Raw genomic sequence first — 27309 nt, 5'->3', positions numbered from 1 at the left:
GTGACTTTGCCATATAGCTGGATTGGACGAAGAGGATAAGTAGAATAGCCTCAGCGTTCACCGGATTTCACACCACAAAACTTTTTTTTATATGGATACTTAAAAGATAAATTTAACAGTACAAAACTGGCAACAGACGACTACTTGAGGGCAGCCACTGACGTAGAATGCGTACAAGTACCAAACAAAATGTTTCTTGATGTTTGCGATTCCAATGCTTCTTATATATAAAATTCGTTCCTCTCTTTATTTCTTTCTTCACAAAGAAAATTGCACAATTAGCAGATGATTTATATAACTTAAAATTAAGAATCTGATAGTAATGTATACACTAATTGTATTACCTTTGACCAATCAATATAAGAAGTAACAGCACTTGATATTCGTTCACACACATACACACGCACATATGCACATACACATGCTTATATTTGGGATATACTATAAAAAATCTATCCAACAATGAAAACATTCTATAATCCATTCAAGAAAATTATACCTCCAAATTCAAAGTTAAAGAAATGCAACGACCTAAATGCATCAGACCAACAAACTATTAAAAATATACAAACCCCAAAGAAAGCATAGTAAATGAATCAGATTTATATTAATATTATATAAACTAAATGCATGCTAGTTACGGAGGTGATGAATGCATTATCAAAAATATCATAAAAGCGCATACAAAATCCTCTACGGTAAACCATAAAAACTAACAGTAATATTATACAACGAAAGTATAAAAATTAAAAACCATCTTAAACCATAATTATGCAAATTTACGAACAATTACTAATCATAATAATGACAAATAATTATTAGTACTATTAATAGTGATACAAATAACAAGCTATAATGTGATTTATGTATCCGAATGCAAATTCGAAAGTTATAAACTTTACAATTCTTAAATATTCATGTGGTCATGTGAATATGATAATTTTCCTCTGGTGCAATTGCAATGGATTACACTACACAGCACCAGCTAAAACTCTTTGAGACTACTAATTATCTATTTCATTCCGATCCAATCTTTTCTAATCACAACTTTTCGAAAACTTATTGATTCTTTACTAATAGCTCTCTTCACAGAAATTCACTCTCTGTAATTGATGACTAACCCCCTCCCACTAATACGTCAGCTTTCTTGTTTCAGAATCACTAATCTGGTCAATGTAAGATTTCAGCGCTGGAAATCTGCTCCGTGACCTGTATAAGTAGAACGTGCCTATATAATGCCCTATTTAGGTGGATCCACCTACACAGTGCTCTATATAGGTGGATCGTGCAGATTATAAATTTGTCATTTGTGTAATCAGTCACCAGAAACAGTAGCTATTCGACGTTAGCCCTATGTAATGACCTTGATAAAACTATCAAGGTACGCCTAAAATGTCCCAGTGTCGATCGTCTAAGACTACTTTAGTACGTTTGGGAAATCTATTCGTTACGTGTTAGTTGGAAGTGTCTAAACATGTTTTCCATGCTTTTACACACATCTGTTACAGTCTACTTCCACATAACGTCCTATCATTCTCTAAGAGTAATGAGTGGAATATTCTTAAGAACTCTATAGATATGTGAAGCAGCTTTGTCACTGGCCGCAGTCGAGAAATAACAAGTCATTAGTCTAAAAGCATCACCATCATTACACTCCGTATCCAGGACTACCAGCTTAGCACCTAAGTTCTGGAAGATTGTTGTTACCTCCATCTCAGGACTTTACGAAAAAATACACTGCGATGCTACTCAGTTTTGGTCGGTCGAACGAGGCGTATGCCTTACAGTCGACAAAAAACAAACAAAAGAAAACGAGTATATGTGCACCGGAAATACTGGTTTCGCTGGTGGCTACTATACCTATATCCAGTGATCTTGCTTATGTGCCATGTATCGCCACATAATTGGAAACAACTAGATGGCATCAACACCTGACATCCCGAATTTCTGGTTACAATATTTGACAGAAACAAATAAGGTGGCAGTAGAGACGTTTAATCAGACCCTAACGTAGTTGAAGGCAGCACGTGATTGGATCGCTTAAGGTAAACCATCATAATCTCCAAACGGCTGGTCCTATAAACTACAGATCTATAACCTGCCTTCAAATAGTTTACGTAATGATATAAAAGAATATATATTAACATTGGGAAATATAGCCTGTTTCCTGAATAATGGAAGAGATACTGGAAAGGTAGATAAAGCTTGAAAAATCAGTTACTAGTTAACAGAGCCACAAAGGAAGACTATAAAGGGAAAAGAAGTTTTTTGGGGCTTAGCATGAATCGAAAACTAGAAGGCAGTTGGCGACTTGAAGGCTTTTTCGTCCACACAAACCCTGGACACATTCATGAGATAGGTAGCATCAATAATGAGCATTTCTGTAGGTATAGACAAATAAGTGAATTCTAAGCGAATCAATTCAAACATATGTAAAGGCAATGATACGCCTTCCCCCAACCCCGAAGAGTATGGAAATATGCAAATAAAACTTGTAGCACGTGTTAAAAAGCAGTTCTCAAATCTGAGACTGAAGGCTTTTTGATCATGGATCAGGATGAAAAGCTTCCCATTAAGTAATTTAGATTTAAATGCTTTGAAAATCTGCTCGATCAAGGACTGACATGGAATTAATATACAAAAGCAACAATTGAAATCCATTTTATAGCCTGTTCCACAGAAGAATAAACGTTAAAGTACATCTTTGCAGTATATGAACTGAGAACGTAAAGATATGTAAGTAGATCCTCGCAAGTATTTAACTTTATTTTCTACCGTTTTGGTCACTCGACCGCAGTTACCCCATTAAACATGATAACACAGGTGATTCATTTGATTAATATCAAGTACTGATATGGATAACATTGTCAGTGAGAATCATCAACATCACTCTGACATCGAAGTAGAAGTATCTTAGTTATACTGTTAATTAGCCTCCAGAGTATCTAAATATATTGAAAACATTTGATGCGAGAGATGCTAAAATGTTAACCAGTCTTTGGGGAATCTCAGCCTTATGGTATACCTTTGTGAATCATTTAAAATTTTGGAGATGTTCAAGTGAAAAAATAATCATTAAACATCAGTTGTTTTATTGCTCTCTCTCTCTCTCTCTCACTCACACATGTATATAGGTATGTATACGCTTATTATCATAAAATCAAGGGTGCCAAAGAAGTACTCGTATATACATAAATAAGAAAACAGTTGCAACACTTGCACATTAACTCGTATGTACACACACATTCACACAAACAACATTCGCCACACCAAAACAATGAAGAGCAAATAAGAAGAGCAATAAGAACAAAAGAAAGAATTGGTAACAACAGTAGCATGAGCAGCATCAGCAGCATCAGTAGCATCAGCAGCAGCAACGACTGCAGGAACTGCAGTAGCTGGGAAATATAATCGTTTAGGTCGAAAAGGGGAAGGAAATGCACGATAACCGCCAAAGTGACTGTAACTGAATCTTTCGTTCAGACACCATTTCCAGTTAGTCTTGGAAGAATGCCAACAACCGCAATGTTTAGCAAACTGACTACAGCAGTATACTACTACTACTACTACTACTACTACTACTACGTATAATTTGTTCATCAAATTGCCATAAATAAAATATGATGATACTACAATAAATACAGTAAGAGGTAAAAGAAAGTTTACTTCAAGTGAGTTGCTGATATGTTTGTTCCTTTGGGTAACTGGATAGATGTAGCAAACAGTCGTCAGGTAGATGAGGGTTAGAAAGGAAGTTAAAAAAAGGGAAATGAAGGAAAGTAAGTTATTCAACCTATTTTACGTGTTCTGATTTTCCGTCTAAGGTTTCAAACCTTAACAGGATCTTTTGCACTAACATATCTCAAAAATGCTTTTGCAGTCAAAATTTTGCAAAATATATCGCGAAACGCTATATATTGCAGTTAATGAACATCTTGTCACCTGGTAACTATCGCTATCGTAGTTGATAACATTGCCTCATGACCTCAATCACTTTTGTCTGGGCAAACTTGGTACGAAGGTTACTTACGTAACATATTAGCCATGCCGTAATATCAATCTATGTGTGTAATATCTTTTTAGTCATAGTGTATTCTGTATAACTCCTGAAAGTATTTAATATCCCGTGTTCCATTTGTGAAATTTGTATGCTTACTATACTGTTTTTAGTTTCATTTACGGAAGCAAGAGGATTACATTCAAGTTTTCTATGTTGATTAACGGAGTCTTATCTTTTTGTCCGTGGTATACAAAATCTTCCTTAGTTGAATTACACGGGTGTAGCTAAGAAACTCAATTCACAAAATGATTATTTCATATAATAAAAAAATGAAACTATTCCCCAGATATCCGCTTCGCTATTGTCTACTTTTTCATAGCCTTTTTTTAATATGAGAAGTAGAACGAGATTGAATTGTAAAAGGAAAACTAAAAGGAATTTCATGTGAATATGAAATCTTGTCATTGATGTTTTGTTACTTCATGATAAGTTACTTATTCACATTTTATAATTTTCATTCTTGGACTGAATTTAATCAAACCTCGAATAATTGACAATTATGAAAAGAAATTATTGCAAAAAGTTGAGATTTATTCGGATTTACTTCACATTCCATATTTAATACATTCCGAGCTATACTTATTATTGGCGAAGAATAATTGAAAATTCGAAGTTGGTGTCGAAACATTAACCACAAAATTCCATTAACTTGAAATATTGATCTTCATACATCTTAAAAAATCTTCTAGTGCAAATTGAGGTTTATATTTTATATTGCAGCTTGAATTCACGTTTTCTTCTCACTTTATACCTGTTATTGAATACATTTTTATGTGGAAGAAAAACAGTAATCTTTTAATTTTGCTAAGTGCTAAACAAAACTTAAATCAAATATTTATTTAATCATTATAATATCCTCATGTATTGACATTTCTCACTGGAAATCTTTCATAAGAAATGTTTTTCCTTTTAAGGAGATTACTAGTGATCAAATCTGACACAAGAGCATTTAGAAGAAAAAGATGTTCTTTCCACTACAGCAATCAATTATCAATTAATTCCCGTAAATCGCACGGTAACATCATACCTAAATATACTATGACTCATTTCTAATCCATTAAACAGTATGTTCTTTATCTCACACCCCAAGATAACTCGCCATCAACTTATATAGTAATGATCTCAGTTGTTTCTGTCAATGTAAAATAACAAATGCCCACGTAGAATCGTGGTAAAAAAAAAATCTTAATCTGATTAGTACACACATTTCGTTAACAGAGTAAAAGTGGTGAGCTGGCAAAGATGGTGAGTAGTCGAATAAATATGGCAAGGCTACTGTTTTTAATCGTTCTATATTCTCAGTTCCAGCCTGATCTTCAAGACTTCGACTTTCACCTGTCTAGGGTAGATAAAAAAAAAATTAATACAATAACATATTGCACTCTATTTGACTCTATTTTGTTGTTTTTTATCTGGGATAGAGAAAATTCCATACTGATTAATCACAGAGCGCTACGTATATGTCTATTCTATGTATTCACCTAATAATTATGGAGAGTGGATGTATCTTTGACAAGAGCTGTAAAATGTTTGGTGCTTACCGGTTCTTATGGTATTTCATCTCTTGCAGCATATGGTTCACTTAAAGAGTTCCATAAACGACTGATTTCTTCACTTATTATTTGTAATATAATACGAGAAGAAGAGTTGTTTTACTTTAGTTGAGCAATAAATAAAGTGTTTTTCCTTCATCACATCGGCCACTGAGAGGAATCTGTGAGAACTTATCTTTACTGTTTTTTTTTCTTTTAGTGTTTAAACTCAACTAAAATGTTTCCCCATTTTTTTCTGTAGAACAAGACATTCTAGGTTTCATTAAGATATGAGATCAAATCCCTCGAAATGGTGACTATATTGTTATAGACTCAATACTCCAAGTTATCTAACATCTATCTCTTCGAAATAGCAGCCAAAACCTTTCCTTTTTATTTTTAAAAAGAAGGCACGACATATTAGATGATATTATCAGAGACAAACTGTCTGGATACGCACAACTAGAATGCCTCTCATTTCCATAGATTTCGCAGATTTTGGAGACTTTGGAGACAAGCAGCAGCAGCGACATCATCATACATTTTCAAGGTTTCAATTTTATAATAGTAGTTTACTAGACTATCTGGAATATCTAGGATAAAAGTAATCAAAACGTGTCATATTAATGCATATCTATAACACAAAGCCATAAATTAGTATAGAATGTAAAAAAAAATTGACCTAATTTTAGCGACCTCGAAATGTTGATACACAATTTCCACACTGGCTGGTGTTGAAACACAAAATATTAAGCTTCGAAGCAACATACTGTGAGGTAATTTTGTTTTGGTAATTACTCTTTCGACACTATTTAAATTTATCAGTATACGCATGTATGTGCATTTATACATTTATAAATAATTCATATATCGATCCATGATATGCATAATATATATACATAGGCGCAGACGTGGTTGTGTAGTAAGAAACTTGCTTCCCGACCACATGGTTTCGGGTTCAGACTTACTGCGTGGCACCTTGGACAAGTGTCTTTAACTATAGCCTCTGGCTGACCAATGCTTTGTGAGGGGATTTGGTAGACAGAAACCGAAAGAAGCCCGTCGTATATATATATATATATATATATATATATATATATATATATATATATATATATATATATATATATATATATATATATATATAGGAAAATGTAAAAAAGCCAGAATGCTGAACTGGGAGCATAATTTAATGAAGATTTTTTCTAACCGGTTTTCATTGCGATGAAGCAAATTATCAAGAAGGAGAATGAAAATGTTTTTTTACAAAGAAGTACAGTTCAGCATTCTGGCTTTTTTACATTTTCCTATTATTTCTCCACGTGCGGTTAACACAACCCCACTATTTACTGACTTATATATATATATATATATATATATATATATATATATATATATATATATATATATATATATATATATATATATGCGGGTAAAAATAAATACAAAAAAAGGGGTTTTGTATGATTGTGTATAGAGGAATATATTATTTTGTTTAAAAGAGTTCCAACACTCTGTTTTTTATGTTTTATTTATATTCCTGCAAAACCAATGTGGGATATAGAATATGGAATATACAGTATATAATATGATATACAATATATAATATAAAATAAAAATGGATGGTACTATGAAATAAAGTATTGAATGTCTTATTGAAAATATGGAATATGTCTTATTGAATAGATATCTATTCAATAAGACATATTCTATATATTCAATAAGACATTCAATATTTTATTTCATAGTACCATCCATTTTTATATTATATTATATTATATATTGTATATTCCATATCTCACATTGGTTTTTCAGGAATATAAATAAAACATAAAAAACAGACAGTGTTGGAACTCCAGTCGTGTGTCGATAAGCCAGCTGGAGGAGATGTCCTCCTGGGGCTAAAAGCAACAGTAACATCCACCCCTAGGGGTCAGCCACACTTAAATGGCAATATACTACACTTTATCGTGCAGTTACTGTTAATACTTCATTTAGAGAATTAACATTGCTTGTTTTCACCTTTTCAATATCAGTGAAGAATTTCACTGGAAAAGAAGATATAAGTTTGCCAGGTTTTTGTCTCTCTCACCAAGGTCATCAGCTGTCGGACGCCGACGAAGGGAAATAACCCTGAAATCCGGATACGTTCGTGCTGCAGATCGAGGTGAGAGGGATAACTTCCCTTGGCAAACAGGACACAGTCGTGTGTCGATAAGCCAGCTGGAGGAGATGTCCTCCTGGGGCTAAAAGCAACAGTAACATCCACCCCTAGGGGTCAGCCACACTTAAGTGGCAATATACTACACTTTATCGTGCAGTTACTGTTAATACTTCATTTAGAGAATTAACATTGCTTGTTTTCACCTTTTCAATATCAGTGAAGAATTTCACTGGAAAAGAAGATATAAGTTTGCCAGGTTTTTGTCTCTCTCACCAAGGTCATCAGCTGTCGGACGCCGACGAAGGGAAATAACCCTGAAATCCGGATACGTTCGTGCTGCAGATCGAGGTGAGAGGGATAACTTCCCTTGGCAAACAGGACACAGTCGTGTGTCGATAAGCCAGCTGGAGGAGATGTCCTCCTGGGGCTAAAAGCAACAGTAACATCCACCCCTAGGGGTCAGCCACACTTAAGTGGCAATATACTACACTTTATCGTGCAGTTACTGTTAATACTTCATTTAGAGAATTAACATTGCTTATTTTCACCTTTTCAATATCAGTGAAGAATTTCACTGGAAAAGAAGATATAAGTTTGCCAGGTTTTTGTCTCTCTCACCAAGGTCATCAGCTGTCGGACGCCGACGAAGGGAAATAACCCTGAAATCCGGATACGTTCGTGCTGCAGATCGAGGTGAGAGGGATAACTTCCCTTGGCAAACAGGACACAGTCGTGTGTCGATAAGCCAGCTGGAGGAGATGTCCTCCTGGGGCTAAAAGCAACAGTAACATCCACCCCTAGGGGTCAGCCACACTTAAGTGGCAATATACTACAATATATATATATATATATATATATATATATGTATATATATATATACACACATATGTATGCGTGTGTGTATGTATATTTATGTATGTGTCTGTTTGTCCCACCATCGCTTGACAAACGATGTTGGTGTGTTTACGTCCCTGTAACTTAGCAGGTGTGCAAAATAGACCGATAGAATAAGTACTAGGCGTACAAAAAAAAAATAAAAGAAACAAAAAACAAATCCCGAAGTCGATTTCTTCTAATAAAAAAGAAATCTAAGGTGGTGCTCCAGCATGGCCTCAGTTAAATGATTGAAGCAAGTAAAAGAATTAAAGAAAAGTATATCCATCTATCCATGAACCTATCCATCCAGCCAGCCATCCAGCCAGCCAGACAGCTAGTTAGCCAGTCGGCTAGGCAACCAGTCGGCTAGGCAGCCATCTTCTCTGCCTATTATTCATGGGAGGGTCACAAGAGTAAAGTCCTCAGCCTCCTTTTCCGTAAGTTTCTATCAGAAGCAACCGTCATATTTTCCAACCGGAATTCCTAGTGTGACCAACTAAAACTACAGGAATTAACAAACCATCTCGTTCTTGCTAGTTGGTTGGTCTTGAAGAATCCGTCTTGCGATTCTTTCCTGCCACATTCTCATCACGTGTCCATAATACTGGAGCTGTGACCATTCAATACGAAGAAACAACTCGATCTAGAGGGACTTCGTGATCTCCAAGCTACGCATCCTGTCGAGTAACGTTACTTCAAAGATCCTTCAGACGGCCCTCATTTTGGAAGCTTGTATTCGCCACCGAACATTTTCGGTCATTACCACCATTCACGACCATAAATAAAGATAAGTACAAAATTGAAAATAACAAGTTTGGCTCGTTTATCAACTTCCCTCTACCGAGGATCGAACGCTGGAGCTGGATCATTACTGTACCAACACTTGTAGTTCTAGCATATACTAAGCATTTTTGGAAACAGAAGTTGCACAACACACTAAATAAAAGTAGATTTACAGTTGGAACAAGAAAGGTTACGGATTGATCAAAAATGATTTTAGTTAACGAAGTGCAATGTATGTTAACAGTTTTTATTAAATATTATAAAGTCATTTACGGCAGTTCCGGGGTTTATTATGGAGCATTAGCTTTCGTGCAAAAGAAATTAGGATGGCGTGTGTATGATCATTCTACGCATAGGTGCAGGTATGGTTGTATAGTAAAAAGTTTGCTCCATAACTTCGTTTCCTGGTTCAGTTACACTTCATGGCCCCTAGGGCAATTCTCTTCTACTATATTCCCTGGTTGACCAAAGCCCTGTGAGTGGATTTGGTAGATGGAAACTTGGAAACTAAAAGAAACCCGTCGTATCTATCTATCTATCTATCTATCTATCTATCTATCTATCTATCTATCTATCTATCTATCTATCTATCTATCCGTCTGCTTGTGTCTTCATGTTTGTCTCCCAGCACCAAGTTACACCGGTGTTGGTTTGTTTACGTCTGCGTAACTTAGTGGTCGGGCATACTAGTAGAATAGGTACCAGATTTTCAAACAAGGTACTGGAATCGAACTGTTCGACTAGAAGCCTAATAAGCAGTGCTCTAACATGGTTGCAGTCCAATAAATGAACGATAGGAATAAATTAAACCCATTTAGATTCAAAACTGGCAGAGAAGATATTTAAATTAATAAACCTAGCGTACGAATGTAGTATATATATATATATATATATATATATATATATATATATATATATATATATATGCACATAGATATGAGTGTGCATGTATATTGATGTATGTATAATATCGATTTAAAATGGAGGCGGTTTTATGTCAATGGGTTTAATAGTATAAAAAAATATAAGTTAAAAGTGTTATGTTTGTTTTAGATAATGCATATATTTCGTTTGCGAGTAAAGTACGTAGACAAATTAGAGGGATTTCCACAAGGGTAATTGTAGTCCTTAGCCGACTTAACGCCAAGCGAATTTAGTTTCCTTAGTGATTTATTGTCAGGCCGCTAAGTGTCTGGCATAAATACATAGATGATATTTTTCCAAATTATAGTTGTTTTGAATGTTTATTATAAAAAGTTTATCCGAGAAATGTGAAGGCTAGCAGATGTGGCAAAGATATAAATAAGATTAATTCTCTGGACTTCTCTGTTGAAATTTGCAATAAATCTGTAGTTACTAATGTATACAATATGACTAACGTGTTAAATTTTTGCACATTGTGCCTCATTTACCTTAGCGAGTTTTGGTAACTAATAAGAATTTTCCTTTAGCACACGTGAGTCCATATAGATCGGATGAAAAAAATAGTAGCTCTTTGATTGTATCGTCTAGATGGTCTAGCGTGAGGTATATGACATCCTTTGCATCTTGATGTGTTTTTTATTCTCTTTTAGTGTTTACCCATTCCAGTCATTAGGCTGAAACCATGCTAGAGTACCGCCTTGTAAGTTTTTTCGAACAAATTGACTCAAGTACTTATTTTAAACCTGGTATTTATTCTATCAGGCTCTTTGGCGCAGCGCAAATTTATGAGGGCGTAAACAAACCCAAACTGGTTATCAAGAGGTAAATATAAACACACACACACAGCGGGATTCTACAGGGTTTCTGTCGATCAAATTCAGGTTTATAGAAATTGACACTTGTGACGAGAATTGAGAATGAAACTGAAAATACATCGTTGCAAAGTAAACTGCTTGAATACACAGCTATGTCAAGCATACTGTAAAATGTATTAATAAGCAATTTATTTCTAAGTATATTGTTACTTATCAATTATTATTGGTAAATATTAATTTTCGTCGTGTAAGTTTATGTGTACGATGCAAGTTGGTCATAGTTTGTCTCGTGTATCTTGTTAATTACTACTACTAAGTATATTTATGTTTTAGCTTTTATCGTGTATGTTGATGTTTGGAACATGTCCATTTATGATTTGAGGTCCAGGTACGGGTATTTGGATTGCATATTCCCAAACAGTGTTGGACTTTTTCCCATAAAGCTATTTGACTATAACGGAAGTAGTGTTTCTACCTTAAGTATCGAAATCAAGCTGACATCCGATAAGTAGCAGAAGATGAACATTTTCCCGTTGTTAAACTGGAATTTGTTGTTTCGTCATGTTTCTGCTTGATACTGCCCGGTGGGCTGTTTTTATGTTTGGTTTGGTTTTAGTGTACTTCACCGGGATTAATTAGATTCCTAGGTGGAATTAGTTATGAGTTTAGATATAGCTTTACTTTGCAGTTTGAATAGTTCTAGTTTAGCACGGTGAGATCGCTGTTATGAAGCGAATATGAAGTACACACACACACACACACACACATTCACACACAAACCCCCACACATCATAAATATGTATAAAAAAGTCATGTACCTTATATTAAATAAACATATTTTATCTTGTTTTGAAAATAGAACCTGCTGATAAACTGCAGGATCTTCAATTGGTTTAGTCTTTTGTGAAACACACATAAAGGATCGTTGTCATTCCAGCTACCGAGGCTATGAAGCTTACAGTTACTTGTAGCAATGTAAACTAAATTAAGATAAGCATAACAAAGTTTACATCATATTACAAGATACATAGACGGGTATTAACAACTAGAATACAAATGCAGGTGGCTATGAATAAATATGCATACAGAAATATATACGAATAAACAAACATGAATTCTAAAAAAAGAACAAAACATAAAAGAAACCATGCCACATGACCACTTTATAGGCAAATGTTTGATTGAAATCTCTAGCATCTTTTGGGGTCAGCGACTGCAAGGACCACATTAAAAACCTTTCTTGATCTGTTCTTGCTTCTGGAAAAAATCTGTAGTTTTCCGAGATAGTGACGTCAGTAAGTTGCCAAAGCAGCCTTTAAGAATATGTACACCGACACCTTCAAAGCAGAAAAGGTTGGCAAGAGTATGTCAGTTGAAAACTATATATATATATATATATATATATATATATATATATATATATATATATATATATATATATATATATATATATATATATATATATATATCTATCTATATATATATATATACATACAAGTATAGTCGTCACTAAAGTAACAGCGGATGCTAGTCAGCACTAGTATTGCTAGAAATAAGAGTCAAAACAACTGTTAACCACGTGAGAACCCTTTTCTAAAGACTGACAAGGGAGACAAGCCCCCTACGGCAAGCGAGATGGAGTCATATCAGCTCTGATTTCAGATCTCGCTTGTCGTAGGGAACTGGTCTCCCTTGTCAGTCTTTAGAAAAGTGATATCACGTGGCAAAGAGTTGTTTTAACTCTTATTTCTAGCGACGCTGGTGCTGACTAGCACTCTCTATCACTTTAGTGGCAACTATACTTGTTGCCTTTCGGTTGTAAATTGCGAATAGCTACCTTAATAACACATGCGCGCGCCCGTCTCTCACACACACACACTCTCTCTCTCTCTCTCTCTATATATATATATATATATATTTTTATATATGACGTTGACCACTAACGTGGGCATTTAATGTGCTAGAAATAGATCACATCTTGTGTCTAATAAGACCTAAACAATTTAGGTCTTATTAGACACAAGATGTAATCTATTTCTAGCACATTAAATGTCCACGTTAGTGGTCAACGTCATATATAAAAATGTACTTTAATCCCCTGAGATTGCAGATACTGTTTCTGAATCTCTTTGATTCTTTAAATGTGCTAGCTTCCTGGTAATTAATCGATATTAATTAATATATGATTTGTTACCCTATTTTTTAATAATAATAATAATATATATATATATATATATATATATATATATATATATATATATATATATACACATAGTCTTGTATTCTGTTCTGGATATATCAACTGTCTGGGGTTGGTCTCAGTGCTCGCAGGCTTATAAATGAGCTGTTCCGTAATCCCCGATAGTCTGCGAGGAGCTGACTTTTAATAAATGCAGTGGAGAAGTTTTCAATGAAGATGAAAACTGTATCCTTCTATATGTTGTAAAACATGTAACTCAGAACTTTCCTGCTTCGGCCATTTCTACTGAACCAGCTGCTATTACTATTGAAATCAGTATGGCCAAATAGTTAAGTTTGCAATGAGGCCCTGAGTTCGATCTCACTTTGCAACATTTTGTACAAGTGTTATTTACCATAGCTTCAGGTCGCCACAAGCATTGAGAGTAAAACTGGGTAGAATGAAACTGTTAAGAACCCCATCGGGTGGATTCCATCCGTAATTCAAAGGTCCGGCCTTGTCATATTTTGTGTTACGCTGGTTCTATTTGACTACTCTATCAACTCTTTAAGGCCGGGTATAAATAGAAAATATTTTCGTGCTGGACGCAAAAAAGGGGGAAAAAATACAGGATGAATTAATGAAATAGCTGATTACGCAAAGGTGGCTTATATACACCCATCTTCTTCACAATTTAGCAATGTGTTAATATGCCACACCGAACCTTAATGAGTGGAATATTTGGCCTCATTCGCATAAATTTCCATTAGCGGGTAGTCAGCGAGGAGTTGACTTTTAATAAATACAGTGGAGAAGTTTTCAATGAAGATGTTGAATCTGAGAGTAAAAGATAGAAAGTGAGGATAGACGTGATGTACATAAGAAACTCAACTGACATCAGTTGTTTGCCGGTTTTATAATTTAGATTAATGGCTGAATCATTTGATAAATAAATAGATAGTTAGATGGATAGGCATACTGATAGATAGCTGGGTATACGTATATGGATGGACGAATAAATAGACAAACCTTTTAGACGTTCGATAGATAAATAGATAGATAAATACAGTCAGACAGAGTGATACAAAATTTAGTTAAAATAACGTTACACATAACTATAGAGCGTACATTGTTACATAATTGGTATTGTTCAATAGCGAACATTCTTGGACTTGAAAAATCCATCACGAGGCGCCGATTACTTTGACACCATCTTGTTGACCTGCCAAATCAGGAAGCTCGGCATTGTTACTGTTTGAGGAACAATTTATATGTTTCAGTATGTCTCGACTGTTTCGACGATTTAAGATGATTATTTTTAATGAAATGCGTTTCGGCTACCCAAAAGTTTAGAACACCCACTTTTTCTCACTAAGATCTGCTTTGGCAGTGACTGGTCAAACCCCATTCTTCTGAATGCTATTTTTTTCACTCAGCCTTGATGATCCCATATACTCTCTCTTTACTCCTTTTACTCTTTTACTTGTTTCAGTCATTTGACTGCGGCCATGCTGGAGCACCGCCTTTTAGTCGAGCAAATCGACCCCAGGTCTTATTCTTTGGAAGCCTAGTACTTATTCTATCGGGCTCTTTTGCCGAACCGCTAAGTTACGGAGACGTAAACACACAACCATCGGTTGTCAAGCGATGCTGGGGAGACAAACCCAGACACACAAACATATACACACACACATATATATATACATATATACGACGGGCTTCTTTCAGTTTCTCTCTACCAAATTCACTCACAAGGCTTTGGTCGGCCCGAGGCTATAGTAGAAGACACTTGCCCAAGGTGCCATGCAGTGGGAATGAACCCGGAACCATGTGGTTGGTAAGCAAGCTACTTACCACACAGCCACTCTTGTGCCTATACATATACATTTGTCCTTAACGTGCTCGTCATGGTTGGTGTCAAGTACGGCACTCAGCTATTCTGGTGTAGCACCCATTCAGAAACTTATGTAGGATAAACTTCAGAGTCCAGCACTCATAGAAACATTGTCATATGAAGTCTACTGGTGCATTGCATACAAGAAACAGCTGTTTCGTTAGTGGTGTTTGAAGTTCCGCACATTAACCATGTCACTCAGGGCCTCTATAGAAAAGCTTTCCTCATTTTTATTTCTTACTCGGCAAGTCGACCCATGAGTCTAAATATTTGAAGTCTCAGAGCAGTGACTCCGGTTGAAATAGTGTCTTGCTCCGGGACACAACGCGTCGCTGCGAATTGAACTCACGACAGAGAAGGGAGCTTCTTGGGAAAAAGGTTCTTCTCTCTACCTGGTGGGATTGCAAAGGAGTAATTCACTTTGAACTGTTACCACCTAATGCAACAATCAATGCTCAAGTCTATTGTCAGCAATTAGAGCGTTTGAACCAAGCTATGAAGAAAAAAAGACCCGCTTTAGTGAATCGAAAAGGAGCGATGTTTCATCAGGACAATGCGCGATACCACACTGCAAAGATCACATCACAGAAGATCGAAGAGCTTGGTTGAGAAAAAATTTCTCATCCACCTTATTCTCCCGACCTTGCTCCTTCAGACTACCATTTGTTTCGTAGTTTACAGAATCATTTGGGGGACATAACTTTCGCAAGCCAGGAGGAGGTCGAAACTGACATTTCAGAGTTCTTCGCTTTGAAACCAAAAGAATTTATCCCTTCTCATACAAATTTGTGTTCCTGTGCTAATACACACTAATAATTAATTATAAATAATTTATACCTCTCCCCTCTAAGCTTAAATAATTCTAGGGAAGACATTGATCCTTTTTCAAGAAATTTGAGAGTGTAGATCTAAAGTGGACGATAGGCAATATGTAAAACGTTATTGCATGTCGAGATTGAAACCAAATTTTACTGACTCAATCAACACCAAAAAACTGTATTCTTCTATATGTTGTAAAACATGTAACTCAGAACTTTCCTGCTTCGGCCATTTCTACTGAACCAGCTGCTATTACTATTGAAATCAGTATGGCCAAATAGTTAAGTTTGCAATGAGGCCCTGAGTTCGATCTCACTTTGCAACATTTTGTACAAGTGTTATTTACCATAGCTTCAGGTCGCCACAAGCATTGAGAGTAAAACTGGGTAGAATGAAACTGTTAAGAACCCCGTCGGGTGGATTCCATCCGTAATTCAAAGGTCCGGCCTTGTCATATTTTGTGTTACGCTGGTTCTATTTGACTACTATATCAACTCTTTAAGGCCGGGTATAAATAGCAAATATTTTCGTGCTGGACGCAAAAAAGGGGGGAAAAATACAGGATGAATTACGCAAAGGTGGCTTATATACACCCGTATTCTTCACAATTTAGCAATGTGTTAATATGCCACACCGAACCTTAATGAGTGGAATATTTGGCCTCATTCGCATAAATTTCCATTAGCGGGTAGTTCATCCATTTGAACAACTGAATAACCGTAATAGATAACCGACGGTGATCAATTTACTTTTATTAATATCCACACTTCATTTAGGGAATATTTTTGTGATCAAAGATAGTAGAGTGTCAGAAAAAGCAGAGCATCAGACTAGACTAAAATTTCTTACTGTGTTTAATTTCATTTAAATTATTAATGGAAATCCTGTCGCGGTCAGCTTTGCTTTTCATTTGTATCTCGAACTTTATCAACCGTCTAGTGATTCCAGGGTGGCAAAAAACTTCCGGACAGGCACCGGAGTAGATACAATTAATTTCACTCTTTCCAACAAATTTATGGTCTTGCGCCAACGAAACTAAAATTATATTTATGCAGTCAGATTTAGTTAATATGTTATAAGATTTATGATATATTTGGCCCGAGAATCTCGTCTTCGGTTAATGACTAATATGCTTGGTGCTACAAAGTATTTTCTTCCTATAATGGGAGGATTGGTTTTAGAGTGAACTAGTTGCTATTTCTAACACGTCGGACAGCCACATAGAAATTCTGTCGTTGGCTTGTGATTAATGTTTTCATCCATTAGATGGTAGCTAAAGCACACACGGTAAGTTCCCGGAGGGCTACTCGGTAACATGTTTTATGATATCTGATCGAATATATTATATTTCATTTACGCTACTAATGCTCTGAGCAAATACCACGAGTGTTGCAGTTCCCCATCTCCATTCTTTGTATACCTAATGAAAAAAAAAAGAAAACAAACAAGCAAAAAACAAAAAAACAAAAACAGTTTTTTTCTGTTGGTATCTAGTTTTTTTTTTTTTCTGGTGGTATCTCAGTATTCTGTTACTAAGTGAAGTTTTGTTTTCTCTTCTATTATGCTACCCGACTACAAACAACCGATGAAATTTTAATACGTACCAAGATTCAATTCACCGAATTTATCTGATAAAACTGAGGTGTGTAATTATAGCGAATTTATAGTGAATTTTCAGTTGCTTTGCTTCATAACTCTACGTTGCAATATGGTCTTACACATCTAATAAAATGTTGTTCAATAAAATCAAAGATAAACTATGAAATCGGTTCCTTTTGCTGAAACCATTCGCCAAAATGACGAAAACTAGTCAAAAGTCGGTTAATGATTCCAAATATACAAACTGATCTCGTCAGGCGTAAAGTGAAAAATGTAGCAGCTCTCTTAGATTTTCTTTCCTCAGTTCTTTCTTTCTTTCTTTCTTTCTTTTGGACGACTCTTAGAAAGTAAAACAAATGTGTGAGAAAAAAAAAATGGAAGAAAATTTGTAAATAATTATGTAATTGGGCAATCCAATCCGTCAGTTACCTGGTTTCTATTTTTATAGTGTAAGTTCGTAAAATAAGCATCTTATATGTTAGAACTACATAAAGCTTACCTGGTACAGCTGTATTTGATCCAGTAAACACTAGTAGGTCGAGCAGAGTAGAGAGATGAGTTGGAATGCGGGGTGATGGTGGTTTTAAGCATGGCTGGAACTAAAGAAAACAAGTTTGTTTTTCGTTTCCTTAGAAATTTCTTCTTTCCACTTGAATATGTGATTTGCATAACGTTTATTTTAGTTTTTTTCCTTCCAGTTTCTGAAAATCTGAAACAGACAGTTTAGTACAAAAGGAAAAAAGAAAAGAGAAAAGAAAAAGAAAGATTATAGGTATTTTAGAACCAAAAAGGCAGCCGTTTTTGCTGTGAAGTTTATTTCCTTTGATTACAACTCCAGTAGTCTGACTATAACATCTGAGCAGAGAAAACGAAAATGTTTTGTAAGATAGTGTGGGTGGATGAGTACACTAAGATCTCCTGTATACACTAAATACGAATTACTGAAGGTGAAACAAAGTACTAAAACGTTTTAACACCATCCGGTTATAAATAACAGGAATCTGTATTAGGTTGAAGACTTCAGGTAACAGTGAAACAAAGAAGGACGGAGAGAAATAGAGGCGTTAGAGATAGGCGGAAAAAGAAAAAAAGAAGTTACACATATTCACTGTGTTTGTTTTTATTTCTAATAATGACTTATACTAGAGAAAGTTTCTCTATCTGTCTTTCCTTATCTCTCTCTTTCTCTTTTTTCTCTCCCTCTCTTTCTCTCTCGCTCTTTCTCTCTCTCAAACATATACATACACGCACACTCACTCACACACACACACACACACACACACACACACATTCATAGACACGCGCGGTCCCTGTTTTCAATGATGCTCGCCTGCTGAAGTCCTAACGTAGTGCATAAGTGTAATAAATAGCATTTTCCTACCCTCTCAACTATACTGCGCTCATCAAATATTGGTGGATATTTCTGATTGCAAAATACTGCATGCATCAGATTAATGACTGGGAAATATATATTTAAGATATGTGCATGTATATTTATTATATACAAACTCATATACACACTTACACACACACACTAACAGACACTTACACACGCCCACTTCTCATAAATATATATTTCCCTACCTGAGAGATCTAATTGCATGCTGTATGTATAACACTCACTGAAACTCATCTAACATTTGATACAATAGTTGCAGAAATACCTATTGAATAGTATTTGTTTGTTGGCACTCCGTCGCTTACGACGTCGAGGGTTCCAGTTGATCCGATCAACGGAACAGCCTGCTCGTGAAATTAACGTGCAAGTGGCTGAGCACTCCACAGACATGTGTACCCTTAACGTAGTTCTCGGGAATATTCAGCGTGACACAGTGTGACAAGGCTGACCCTTTGAATTACAGGCACAACAGAAACAGGAAGTAAGAGTGAGAGAAAGTTGTGGTGGAAGAGTACAGCAGGGTTCGCCACCATCCCCTGCCGGAGCCTCGTGGAGCTGTAGGTGTTTTCGCTCAATAAACACTCACAGCGCCCGGTCTGGGAATCGAAACCGCGATCCTATGATCGCAAGTCCGCTGCCCTAACCACTGGGCCATTGCGCCTCCACATTGAATAGTATGGTATATTAAGAACTAACAGGAGAGAAAGGAATCACGGCTAAGTTGTATATCTGCGCACATCTCACACCACTTGTTTGTTGTCACATTCAAACTCGGTATGGGAGACACAAATAGTACATATAAGACTCTAAGAAGTTATATATTTATTACATATCACCCACCAAATGCTCCAAATCATATGGATAAGTTTGAAGTCTGACGAAAATAGAAGTACTAACAAAACTGGACCAATATATCAGTGTACTCCTTGTGGGAGAATTTACCCTATCCAGTGTCAGATGGTCTGAAGGCTGCTTTCGTTCAGGAACGACACGGCATAAATAAAGCAAGCAATATCTCTGCTCAAGCTCACCAACATGGTATTTAAGGAGCAAGTAGCACTCCGCCCAGGGTTAACAATATTTTGGATTTCTGCTTCACAAATAATATGGAACCCATTCATAATGTGAAGTGACACCAACGTCAGTTTTGGATGATAAGTAAGAAGTTATCATCGAAACATGTAGCCTGTAAGAACCACCTAAACTTTATCCAGTCTGAATTTGCGCAAAGCAAACTGGAAATTTATAGAGAAAAACCTTCAAGCAGATTTAGCATAAATGTCTTGCTACACATGACAGTGACTTTAAACTTAACGAATTCATGTCTGTGATACAAGCCATATACATTAAACTTGTCCCGGAGAGAAAAACCAACTTGCACAAGAATGAAGTTCCAAAGAAGAGAAAAGTTCTAATGAGATGAATAATTAAGATTGCATACCATGTAAATAAACAATCAAAAACAGCGAAAATGTCAGGAAAAAGAACACCGTTAGAGACTAAAACAACTTTTCAATATTCCCATGAAAAAGGAAGTTCAGATAAAGAAAGCCTGTGTTATAACAATGTAAAAATAAGCCCTATGACTTTGTTCCAAGAAAATGGCTCCATGATTGCAAAACCCAATAGAATAAGTGAAATACTGAACGAGCAAACCACAAGTGTGTCCTCCTCCCCTCTGGGACATATGCAAGTGAGCAAATCAAACGAGTCCTTTGCCACTACGTCTGTACATAGGGAGACAACAACGATCGATTAAATAGTAGTTGGGCTCTATTGGCCACCCTTAACTCCTTTTCTACGCTTCAAGGAATGCCTCAACAGAATAAAGTATTTCATCCATCAGTGTCATGCGGACAACATATTAATGATGCGGAACTTCAACCTTTCCGGTGTTGATTGGTCCACAAACAACTAGGTTTTTCGGCCTCAACCCCTGATAAGGAAGCAATCGAATTGATTTTTGATTTCATGGATGAGTTTTTCCTAACCCAACTTACATTATTTACATTTGACGGATATTTTTCCTCATCTTGTTTGTTCTTAACACAACGTTTCGGCTGATATACCCTCCAGCCTTCATCAGGTGTCTTGGGGAAATTTCGAACCTGGGTTCTCATTCCTAAGGTGTTTTTCGATGTTATTGTTATTATTACTATTACTACTACTATTATTATTATTATTATTATTATTATTATTGAGTGAGAGAGCAGTGCATGCCATCAAAGTGACACTGGGGTAAAATATACGAAGCCCATTATACCCATCATGACTACCCGTCTTATAAGGGTACACCAGGCACATGCATCACAACCATATTGCGCGACATGGTGATTTCACATCAAGATAAACAGCGCATGACCTCGCAGGTGAGGCCCAGTTAGAATTTTCTTCAGGTCGAGTAGCCCATCCCGCTCAAAAGGTCCCCGAATAAAGTTTCTATAAGGATGTTGAGCAAAACACCCATGTTTCCAAAGGTGAATTATTCAAACCCCAAAGAATTCTTCTCAACACATGGCCATGATGCTCCCCCACTACTTCTGCTCCTGATCAGAGATGCACATATCATCCGCCACCAAGGGACATGCTCAACTGGTTAAGGTCAAACAACTGACAAGCAAATCTGTGGTATTGAGCAGAATATTTGCTGTAGACCATCTTTTTATATCAAGACAAAACAATGTACATGATAACACTTCCAATCAATTAAGATCAGAAGCCATGAGAACCACTGCCTGGTACTACATCCGGACATTTATTATTATTATTATTATTATTATTATTATTATTATTATTATTATTATTATTATTCAGTTCACAGCCTAGAATCGAACTCAGAATCTTAGGGTTAGTTGCCCGCGCGCTTAACCACTACGTCATGTGCCTGTGGGCATACGGCGTAGTGGTTAAGAGCGGGCATATGGCGTAATGGTTAAGAGCGCGGGTTACTAACTCAAGATTCCGAGTTCTACATTGAAAATATTTGCAGATGATATGCTTTTAAATGAAAGTAAATTTGATTTGATCCACTTTGGGAAAAAGGAAACTCTGAAATTACCATATGCTCTTCCCCATCTTCCGCCATCACCCACGCCTCTTTTAAGCATAAAGTGGGTGACGTGTCGGCGTCGCCCGGCCACAAGCCATGTTCCTTATTAAGCCTCTTCAACCTTTGCAACACGGCCAACGTTATGACCTCCACAGCTATCTGCAGAGGCCATTCGGGATCAGGTGTGCAGGTCAAATTTGCTCCCTTCTGGTGCTTTTCCAGCTCTCCTCCACTTCTCCGCCTCTGTAGAAGAAGACCAATAATTCCTCTTCCTCCGTTACGGGATAGGCATAAGTCCACCCGAAGATGGTTCAACGTCCGTCGGCAGTTCAACCGTCGGCATACCATTTTTTCTTTTCTCTTTTTCTTTTTTTTTTCCAGTGGGAGGAGGAGTCCTCCGGTTTAGCCGGGGGCCTTAATTCTCCTTCCACCTCTACATTTATGTGAGGTTTCAGTGGGCTACTATCAATGCCCGCCTTTCTCTTTTTCCCTCTTTCAGGTGAGGCCTCCGCCTCCTCATTTTTCCCCCTGCTGAGCAGGACTGCGTTCTTTATAAATTGACTGCTCTTGGGCCACTCTCTGGTCCCGGTGACAATCCTTCTTTATATGGCCGGGCTCCAGGCACACGTGACACTTGGGGGCGTCCCTCAAAGATCATAGGTTACCTTGATCCAGCCATAGTCAAGTAGTCTGGAAAAACCAGACTGTCAGCGGCTAACTGGGTCCACAGAGTCAACACGGCTTTAGCCCCGACCCAACACTTTTACATCTAGCAATTTGGTGTCCTTACTGCTACCAAGTCCCCGTCGGACAGTTTCTGCTATCCATTCGGGCTTAATCCCTGGCGGAAACCCACACACCCACGTACGCTTGCATTTTCTCCCACAATATGAGGGAAGAAACAATCCTTTCCCCTTCCAGGAACTGACTGACGAACTTACACGCCATCTCCAGGGTCTCGAACAGCAATTATACAGTTGCATATTTGGGACCCCTGGCAATATGCCTTATCATCAGCATATATTCCGCCAGTTCTTCTATCTCTGGTCTGGAAAAGGAGACAATGGTGTCCAAGGAGCTTGACTAAGTCCTCAGAACCACTGTCCTCTCTTTCAAATCTTTCACCCATTCTTTGGGTGGGTTGATCTCCCACTCCAAAGTAATGTTGTTAGTATTTTTTCTTTCTGTTTATTTTTTCTTCTTGTTCACAGTTAATTGTACAAGAAAAATTAAAACAAAAAGCAAGAAGCAAGAAAGAAGGTGAAAAGGAAAAAAAAACAGTTAGAAAAATGCACAGTTAAATGTCCACTGTCCTCTGGCCTATTCGAACTCCTGGCCAGGCCTGGGTAGTCCGATATAGGTAATCCACGATAACAAAATAATTTTATCCACAAAATCTGGTTTTCACTGTATAATTAGCAGCAATCAGTACTTGAATGTCGATAAACACGAACAAAATTCCATTTATGAAAGTCTTCAGTAAAAAATTTTCATTAGGAAAAATTCTTGAGTTGCGGGATACGCCTCCTAAAAATTTTCAACAAAACGAACGCAACCAAAGCGAAGAAAATTGCCCCGAGAACTTACTAGGGAAAAATAGCAATAAAATACTAGCGAAAAATAGCAATAAAATACAAGTAACGCACCTCCACTGTGCCCCAGAAACAAAATTTCCCCTACCTTCAGGCCACGCTGCTAAAATCTTTTCGTAGACTTAATCCACAACAGAGCAAAATTTAGCTGTGTTGCTATTATGGGTTGAGAAACCACTCTGATGCGCCGTGAAGCGGGAAACAAACTTCTTTATTTCATATTAATTTGCCATACAAGCATTACAGAGAGGGGACAAACAAGGACAGACAAATATAAACAGGTGAAGAAGCTTTCACGTTTAAAAATTTTTTAAATGTTCAATTATTTGAATGTGAATAAAAATATATGATAAAATTAAAAAAAAGAAATTTACAAAATGGTCGTTGCGTTTCGCAACGAGGAGCGTTGGAAGGAAGGCACCCGACCATCTGGGTAGAACCTTTACTTCCTAAATCGGCCTCACTTACCTGGTGCCAATCGCATCCAACTTGCTCACCACAGGCTTCCATCTTTTCACAAAAATATCCCGTGACAGACATTTCTTCTCCAGCCTGATCTTACTACCGAGGTGGTAACTAAAAAAGTTAACCAACCCCTGGCCAGAGACAAAGGGACCTGGAACTATACCTTTCTCACGCGTCTTCCATACTGTTTCTTTCAGTATGGCTACTACGCAGAGAAAACAAGCCTTCCTTTCCCTGTTAAGGGAAGGAGGTGGCACAATCTCGATGATAAACCCAGCTGATAGCTGTACTCTTTCCATCACTGACAACAGTTGTTCTACTAAAGCTATCAGTCCCGACAACTCCGAACACTCCGCGTGCAAGACGGTTTCCCTGTCTTGCCCACATCTCGGGCAAGTCAGCGAGACGGCACTTCCGTGCCTTGACAGCTTATAGCAAACGGGTAACGCCGCACGGAAACACTACCAAGCCAGGGATTTCTGGTAATTATCCAGATACCCTGGTCCAAACGTTCTCCTGAACAGATTGACCAACTGATTTTCATCGTAACCTAGGGTCTCCCCCAAGGCGTCTTCTGACATAGATTCCACTAACGCGCTATAGAAATCCGCGATGGAACTCCTGCTGCCGGCATTGCCTACCCGAGAGAGTAGCTGGAGCGCCTGACGACACTCCAAATGTCAGTTTCCCAGCTTGGGTCTCCGCTTGATTCATGTATCAATCTCCGTTAAGGACATTAACTGGGGAAGGTAGAATCGAACGTGCGGTGACCACACCTGCTCTCCATCCAGGTAAAGCTAGAGGTGCCTCAACCTTAACGCGAATTTTCGCATCTTCAGCCAAGGCATCCCAAGCCCACCCTTTAGCGGTTTCTGGCAGCAGACTGAGCGCTTTACAAGTGGCTTTCCTCCCTTCCACAAAAAGCGGAAAAGGATTCTCTCCAACTTGTTGAGCCACAAATCGGGGCAAGGCACCACGGTCAGACGGTAGGTGATTACTGATGCTATAAACATCTGTACTACCTCCGCCTTTCCTAGCAAGGAAAACGCCCGCCCAGACCAGGTCTGGGTTAGAGCGGTCACCTTGCTGGCCACCTCGCTACATTTTTTCTCTATCTGGAGGTCTGGACCAATCCAGACTCCGAGCAACTTAACAGGACCTTCCGCCCCCCCCCCCCCCCCACGACGTTATTGGACGCCATCGGCTTGCCCCTTCAGGTGCCGAGTTGCAAACCGACCGATTTGTCCCTGTTAACTTTAGCTCCTGCCCCCACCTTGTAAATTTTGATGGCCTTTTCCACCACTGGAAGCTGACACTCATCCACCACGATGATGGAGATGTCATCCGCATACGCCGTAGCTCATTTTCCACACCAAAGATCATGCGGTGCGCCCCCTAGTGCCTCCAACTTCCGCAGCAATGGCTCAAGAGCCAACACATACAAAAGCGGAGACAGGGGATACCCCTGACGAACTGAACGCTTGATCCTGAACGGTTTCGAAAAGAAACCGTTCACCTGAACGACAGACTCGATGTCGCTGTACAAAGCAGCAATCCAACCGCGGAAGGTCGTGCCCGGACCAGCCTTTTCGAGGACCGCCGCCAAGTACCGATGGTCGACCCTATAAAACGCCTTAGACTGATCTAAATGCACCAGTGCCCCTCCCGCTGCGCCAGAAAGTTTCCTTACCCTATCTAAGGAGTAGCGTAGAAGGTGGAGATAGTCGTAGATCGACCTGCCCGGGATAGCACAAGTTTGCGCTTCTCCGACAAGTCTGTCCACGACCCGCGCCAACCTTTCGGTAACACCTTGACCAAAATCTTTAACTCTGTGTTTAGCAGAGTTATGGGCCTAAAGTTCCCTATCTCACCCCCCCTTGCTCGGGTCCTTTCTGATCAACGTCACTACCCCCAGCTCACAGATTTGGGAATTCTCCCATTCTGCTGCCAGTTGGCGTAAACGCTGGCCAGTAGGTGCCCGAACAAGTCTGGCATACTTTTATAGAATTCATAGGGCAGACCATCGAGACCCGGCGAGTTGTCTCCGGGGCATTCGCCATGCACCTCAATCACCTCCTCGGCTGTGATTTACCCTTCACAGCACTCAGTCTCTCGTGCCGAGAGACGCGGGCCACCAGACAGGAAGTCCCTGAGAGCCTCACCATGATCCAGTGTCCCGCACCTCCCGAACAACTCGGCAAAATGCTCGTAAAGCACCTCACACATCTCGTCCCGTTCTCTGACCGTGCGTACTTTTCCATCAACAAGAGACCTAATTGTGGATTCGTTGCTACGCTGGGTTTCTTCCGTACGGGCCCATCCGGCAACATTAATTCCCTCACGGTCCAATGTTCGCACTTTAGCCCGAACTCTACACCCTTCATGTTTGGTTTTGAGGTGAGGGTCCAATGCCAAAATGTGAGATGCAGAGCTCAACCTCAACGCCTCCTCTATATCCTTCACTAATTGCCCTTCTATTCTAGCCCTATCTAGTCTTAGCTGTTTGCTAAACCTAATAGAATCGAAACGAATGGCTCTTTTGAGGGCGAACCACCACCGGTTGTTAACCACGGCACCGGTTAACGCCCTCTGTGCTAACTCTTTAATCCGGCTACGATATAAGTCAAAATAGACTTGTTCAGCTTCCAGTAGCTGGGTCCTTTCCTAAATGTACTATCTACGTTCAGTCTACACTTAACCATTCTATGGTCAGTGTAGGACACTTGGACAAGCCTTATCTCTAGTTCTTATTATTATCCTGTCTAAATAAGACTTGAACCTTCCGTCGCCACTCATCCAGGTTCACTCTGGCACGTTCGGATGGTCAAGCAAAGGCTCTACTTACCTTTTGCTGGAAAAGTTGGGGCCGACTTCACCACCCGTGTGTCAGCCCCTTCCTTCTCCTCTTTCTTCAGGTAACTTGGTAAGTCGTCTATCTTCCAGATGGCCGAAGGATGCCTTGCCTTTAAATCCCGGTATATGGATTCTCCTATCGTGGCACATCTATTCTTAAGGTCCTTATGTTGTGGATAAAGTCTCGTTGTATTATGTTTCACGATAATGTCGTTGGTGTATTTGTCTCTTGTATCATATTCAATCAATCGTTTTCTTTTTTTACAGGGGCGGTTGGGCGGGGTCTCTTTTTTATTGTTTGTGATG

The 27309-nt window shown here is 38.2% G+C and overlaps 1 protein-coding gene across 2 annotated transcripts in view; it reads left to right on the top strand.

The window, feature by feature from the left end:
- Positions 1 to 27309, top strand: part of LOC149136447 (uncharacterized) — a 369279-nt gene that overhangs the window by 90918 nt on the left and 251052 nt on the right. Inside the window, exon 2 of one of the 2 annotated variants that reach the window (XR_016240971.1) lies at positions 18344 to 18481. The exons of the other annotated variant lie outside the window; for it this stretch is intronic. The gene's annotated coding sequence lies outside the window, so the exon portion shown is untranslated. Of the gene's footprint in view, positions 1 to 18343; positions 18482 to 27309 lie in introns of those variants that run through there. 2 annotated transcript variants of the gene reach the window in all.

This window comes from Octopus bimaculoides, chromosome 3 (genome assembly GCF_046866305.1).
Source record: "Octopus bimaculoides isolate indiv1 chromosome 3, ASM4686630v1, whole genome shotgun sequence".
NCBI classification, from domain to species: Eukaryota; Metazoa; Mollusca; class Cephalopoda; order Octopoda; family Octopodidae; genus Octopus; species Octopus bimaculoides.
Note: the sequence above shows the minus strand (reverse complement) of the source record. Positions and strands in the feature narration are given on the sequence as shown.